Source organism: Danio aesculapii, chromosome 3 (assembly GCF_903798145.1).
Source record: "Danio aesculapii chromosome 3, fDanAes4.1, whole genome shotgun sequence".
NCBI lineage: Eukaryota > Metazoa > Chordata > Actinopteri > Cypriniformes > Danionidae > Danio > Danio aesculapii.
Genome location: NC_079437.1, coordinates 28,155,276 through 28,161,951, shown reverse-complemented (window position 1 = coordinate 28,161,951; position 6,676 = coordinate 28,155,276). Strand labels below are relative to the sequence as shown.

The 6,676-nt window shown below is 31.6% G+C and overlaps 1 long non-coding RNA gene across 1 annotated transcript; it reads right to left on the bottom strand.

Moving 5' to 3' along the window:
• Positions 1-1,364: 1,364 nt before the first annotated feature.
• LOC130218830 (uncharacterized) lies at positions 1,365-6,359 on the bottom strand. Its single transcript, XR_008835999.1, has 5 exons — positions 6,280-6,359; positions 6,067-6,166; positions 5,378-5,447; positions 4,714-4,893; positions 1,365-1,603 (listed from the first exon to the last, which is right to left on the bottom strand). It is a non-coding gene; the product is annotated as an uncharacterized LOC130218830 (long non-coding RNA).
• Between the last annotated feature and the right edge of the window lie 317 nt (positions 6,360-6,676).

The following is a 6,676-nucleotide window of genomic DNA, read 5'->3' as shown; positions in this document are numbered from 1 at the left end:
TTTCCTAAATGAAGTGCTTAGCAATACATAGTTCTAATCAAAGTTTAAGTTTTTATATATTTACAGTATGAAATTTACAAAATATCTCATGGAACATGATCTTTACCAAATATTCTGATGATTTCTGGCAATAAAAAAGCTTTTGACCCATACAAAGTATTAAATATACCTGTGCAGCATAAGTTTAATAGTCCAGGGTCATACGTGATTTTTTTGAAAACATTAAATAAAACACAATCTAATAAACCATCCCTAGCAAATACATTGATTATAATGTGAAATTTACTACATAATAGTAAACTCTAAGACCAAAACATAGTTCCTCTATTTCTTTCGTATGAACATAAATGTCGAAAGTTGTGTTTTTTAGTTTTGTTTAGTTTGCCAGTTCAATGACAAGCAACACTGTTGACATTAATAAAGTTACGAACTTAATGAAGTCATGACAATGAGACGTGACTTCTGAAGAAACAAATGAAAAAAAAAAGTTAATTATCATTTTGGAACAGACTAAAACAGTCACTAAAAATCCTTAAAACCTCAAATTATGCAAAAAAAAAAAAACTAAAACATTTTTTGACTGTGTATTTAGGCACAATCTCACACTGTAAAAAATTTCCTTGTAAAAAAACGGTAATCTACTGGCAGCTGTGGTTGCCAGCATCATACTGTAAAAATACAGTGCCCTACCGTTTTTTAAATTAACAGTATGATACTGTTTTTGTTAGTAACGGTATTCTACTGTTGTGGAACTGTAAAAATACAGTACCCTGCCGTTTTAAATTTACAGAATGATACTGTTTTTGTTAGCAACAGTAATCTACTGTTGTGGAACTGTAAAAACACAGTGCCCTGCTGTTTTAAATTAACAGCATAATACTGTTCTGTTAGATACAGCATACCACTGTTATTGTAATGTAAAAATACAGTGCCCTACCTTTTTTACATTTTATCTACAGCATACTTCTGTTATTTAGAAGCATAAAGCTGTTAAATTACAAGCCATATTTTAACCATAATATTTCCAATTAAAATGCCATTATAGACTACCTTTTAATTTGCCTGTGGATTCAAAAAGAGAAATAAACCCAAGTTATATTTCACAATTTTATTTTCAAACAACACAAGATAAAATATGCATTATGTTTGTGAAAATATTTAGCCAAAGAACAGGCAAAAATTGTAAGTTCTCAAGAAATGTTGAGATCACATTCAGCATTGTACAACAAAAAGCAACTTACCGAATGTCTTAGAAAAAAATAGTAAATAGCCGCTTTGCAATTTAGTCTTGGATATAAAATAAAAAATATATAGCCCCAAAATGAGCTTCAGCAAAAAAAAAAAAAAAAAAAAAAAAGGCCTCTGGTTTATATAACAATATTGCAAAAGTAGGGGGGGGGGGTTGCCAGCTAGCTACATTTTAAATAAAGTCCCATCAAAAAAAGTCCATTAGTTTCTTTAAAAGATTTGAAACCTTGGGGTTTACGGTCATGGTCTTCTCATGAACTGTCTTGCCAGTTTTTTTTTTTTTTTTGATGTCACATTTCCCCTCGCAGCCTTCCCCTTGCAGGTTCCCTTCTCTGGATTTATCCCAGCACAGCATCTGAATAATAAGAATAAAAGACTTTCTGTGAACAAGGTTTTAAAACTGTATAATTTACAAAAATAAACAGACTATCTGCAAAAGAGTGATTTTTTTTGTTCTGAAAGAAATTTTTAGTGAAAAGCACATGCATTTTTGCAGCACTAAAATAATTTTCATAAATTTAAATAAATAATAAAGATCTGTTTCTTTTTTAAATCTGTTTAACAGGGCAAGGAAATGTTCACAGTATGTCTGAAAATATTTTTTCTTCTGGAGAAAGTCTTATTTTATTTCGCCTAGAGTAAAAGTAGTTATACATTTTTTAAAAACCATTTTAAGGTCAAAATTATTAGCCCCTTTGAGCAATATTTTTTCAATAGTCTACAGAACAAACTAACTTTATACAATAACTTGCCTAATTACCCTAACCTGCCTAGTTAACCTTATTAACCTAGTTAAGCCTTTAAATGTCACTTTAAGCGGTATAGAAGTATCTTGAAGAATATCTAGTAAAATATTATTTACTGTCATCATGGTAAAGAGAAAAGAAATCAGTTATTAGAAATGAGTTATTAAAACTATTATGTTTAGAAATGTGTTGAAGAAATTTTTTCCTAGTTTTTTCCTAGTTATATATATGTATAATTTTCCCTCAATTTCTGCTTAACAGAGAGAAGATTTGTTCAACATTTCTGAACATACTAGTTTTAATAACTAATTTGTAAAAACTAATAACTGATTTCTTTTATCTTTTCCGTGATGACAGCACATAATATTTGCCTAGATATTTTCTTAAGATACCAGTGTTCAGCTTAAAGTGGCATATAAAGGCCTAACTAGGTTAATTAAAGTCATTGTATAATGATGGTTTGTTCTGTAGACAATCGAAAAAATCTATTGCTTAAGGGGGCTAATAATTTTGACCTTAAAATGTTTTTTAAAAATTAAAATCTACTTTTATTCTAGCTAAAATCACACAAACTTTCTCTAGAAGAAAAAACATTATCGGAAATTCTGTGAAAAATTCTTTGCTCTGTTAAACATCATTTTGTAAATATTGAAAAAATAAAAAAATTCAAGAAGGCTTCACCTGCGGGCACGCACACACACACACACACACACACACACACACACACACACACACACACACACACACACACACACTACATATATAGTATCAGGATAAATGAGCGCCCTCTTTAAAAAAAAATTATTTTTATAAAATCCTCAGTGAATATAGACAATATATATTGGTGCATTTAAACAAAACTGTTTTATTTAACAGTTATATCTATTAGAGTAATAGTTTCTTCCTGTTTATTATTAAAGTTGTATTTATTTTTTTCATCAAAATATTCACTGGCGTGTACTAAGTTTTTTAGCTCAAATTTTGGCTTTGGTACTGACTAATCCAATGTTTATGCACAAATATATAATTGTAAAACACTCTATTCAAAATATTAATTTGAAAGACAGATTTTTGAGAGGCAATGTTTAAAAAGGCTATTCTGCTCTAAAGGGGTGCATTTATTTGATCAAAAATAAAGTAAAAATGTTTAATTATAAAATGTTACTACACAATTTAAATAACTCAAATTTTTCACATTTTTATCTGTTCTTATTGAACATAGTTTCACATTTAATTTATTCCTGTGATGTATAGCTGAATTTTCATTATCATTACATTAGTCTTCAGTGTCACATAATCCTTCAGAAATAATTATTATATTATTGGTACAAAACCACTAATATTGATTCTTATAATTATCAGTGCTGAAAAAAGGCTTCATCGTATTTTGGAAACTGATACATTCTTTTACGATTCTTTGATTAAAAAAAAAAAGTAAAACTAAAATTGTAATCTTTTTTGCATTATAATAAATGAATTTACTTTCATTCATTCATTTTCTTTTCGGCTTAGTCCCTTTATTAATCTGGGGTCGCCACAGCGGAATGAACCGCCAACTTATCCAGCTTATGTCTTACGCAGCGGATGCCCTTCCAGCTGCAACCCATCACTGGGAAACACCCATGCACTCTCATTCACACACATACACTACAGACAATTTTAGCTTACCCAATTCACCTGTACCGCATGTCATTGGACTCGTGGGGGAAAGGGAAGTACCCGGAGGAAACTTTCTTGCGACCTTCTTGCTGTGAAGCGACAGAACTACCTACTGAGCCACTGCGTCGCCTAATTTACTTTCATGCTTGAACAATATATTTTGATGAATAAAAGTAAATAATTTTCAATGGTACTTTAAAATAGTATTGTATAATGTGTATTGACATGGTGGCACAGCAGGTATTGCTGTCGCCTCACAGCAAGAAGGTTGCTGGTTCGAGCCTTGGCTGGGTCAGTTGACATTACTGTGTGGAGTTTGCATGTTCTGCCCGTGTTCGCATGGGTTTCCTCCGGGTGCTCCGGTGTCCCCCACAAGTCTAAAGACATGCGGTACAGGTGAATTGTGTAGGCTAAATTGTCCGTAGTGTATGAGTGTGAATGACTGTATGGATGTTTCCCAGAGATGGGTTGCAGCTGGAAGGGCATCCGCTGCATAAAACGTGCTGGATAAATTGGCAGTTCATTCCGCTGTGGCAACCCTGGATTAATAAAGGGACTAAGCCGAAAAGAAAATGAATGAATAATGTGTATTGTATTGTTTCACATAGTGATGACAACAACAATAAATGTTTATTCTGAGCAGATGATTATATTAAGCATCAAAAGAATTATGTGACACTAAAGGCTATTTTTAATTATGATGATTAAAATTCAACTTTACAACACAAGAAATAATAACATTTTAAACTACATTCAATAAAATACCAGTAAATGATTTAATTAGTTTATGACAAATTTATAATATTTAACTGACATTTCACTATATTACAGTTTTTGCTGTATTTGTCTTTGTTTTTATTACAGTATTGTTCAGCTTTTGTGAACTCAAGAAGCTTATTATACAAAAAATATATATATTACCTATATATTGCTAATTCCAAACTTTTCACTTGTACTATATACACACAAACACACATGTGACAAGTTGGACATAATATTCTATTCCATGAAGTCCTCATGCTAAATTAAACAAAAAAATATGTAAGTGCAAACATATTACCTTTGAAGGAATTCCAGTGTGCATGCTGTTTCCTCCTGGTACTGCAAACTGAAGATGTTGTACAAAGAAAACACTGCAGCAAGTCCAGAAAAAAATGTGGCTGCACACCCTCACAGATTACTCTGCCTTCCATGCTGATCATCCATTGTTTCATCCACTGGCCCGGAGTAACATCTGGACCTTTAATAAAATCATTGATTAAAGTATTATTTAAGAATTATTCTGGAGATTAATTCTGTGATTTATCATTTATTTTGAAAGGCTTGGTGTAGAAAGAGCCATGATAAAATTATGCAATAATTTTCAATAATGCAATAACATTTTTCAAAATTAAAATAAATATTTAAATAACTATAATAACAACTACATGAAATCAGGTAATCTGAGATTCAAAGAAAATGAAAAGTGACAAAATGTCTTAAGCATGTGTTAAAAAATTGACAATAGTATGTCGATAGTAATACTAAAGGATAACTAGACTTCTAAAAAGCAAGTTTATTTCTTTCAAGTATCAGATCAAAACAAATACACACAATTCAAATTAAATGAGACTTTGCTTTAATAAAATAAAATTGAATGAATCTATTTCCTCAAATACAAACCAGCAAAGTATATAGCGAGACACAAATCAGATTTCTTCCTATCCTAATCACAAAATACTTACCATGCAGGATCAAACGAGGAGTCACAGGCAGGTTACCCATCTTTTCAAGATCAGCAGTGGTGGCAGACATCTATTGGTCAAAAATAAATTGTAAAGAAATTGTAATTGTAAAAAAAAGCTAAAGTGTAGCTCACAATGTGTTTTCTTTCCTATATCCTTTATGGTGCCTGTAGACGTAAGATTTTAAACCTGCATATTTTTTAAACGTCCTTTTACAGGTAGGAATGCAGCAACGAAAAAAACAATATTTGAAACATTTGTGTGTATTTTCATATGTTTCACATATGACACAACAGTACCACATGTTTCCCCACAACTCTGACAAGGATACATAATGTTATAACAAGATACTTATCTAGTACTGCACGTTCACAGTACCTTGCTCGGTTACTCCTTACTCACATAAAGATTAAAAGCTCTGTAACTTTAGGTAACGTTACCAAGCATAAAATCTGACCGTAACTCTAGTCAATTTCTATATAAACTAACTGGAATAACATTAAAAATGACAACAGTCTCACTCAATCCTAAAATGTTATTTTTAGAAGCATCGGAGTTGCAAATAAAAAGGCGTATCTGTAATCAAATGGACCGAATGTACAAGTTACACATGTAATCACATGAAAACAAAATTATTCTGTACAATCTTCACTCAAAGTTCATGTAAAATCTAGGTTTAACATTCTTACCTGCGTGTGATCTGAAAATGAGTCCTTCAGCTATCGTTAGCATGCTAAATTAGGCTAACGTTACCCCTTTCTCCTCTCAAGACATTCACATGGTCAGATCCTGCAATTAAATAAACAGATGCTTAGGTTATGTGTTGATAGCATGTTTATGGCATAATATTTAAATTTAATAAGTAATTTAAAGATAGTACGATCAAAGATAGAGCTTCTTACCTCGTCGAAAATATCCAAATTATCCAATTATCCTTCTTGTAAGTACCATGGAGTTGCAAACAGAGGCACGCAGTTCAAATCTATCATAAATTGCAGGGCTATGTACCAGTTCAGGTAACCACAAATTATAACGTTCAATCTTTGCACTGTTGCTAAAAGTTCAGGTAAAATATCCATCCAGGCTACAGGAGTAATGTGAGGACTACCGAGTCCTTATGCTAAGCTATATCTTGCTTTTCAAATTCACACAGTCAAATCATTGTTGCAGTTCTGTGTTGATTGAAAGTTTAAATGTGATTTTAAAAATCTAACAGTACTTTACAGGTAGTTAAGTCACATATGGAGCTGCAAACGTACCACATGTGGATAATCCAAAATGTCGTCTTGTGTGCTCAGA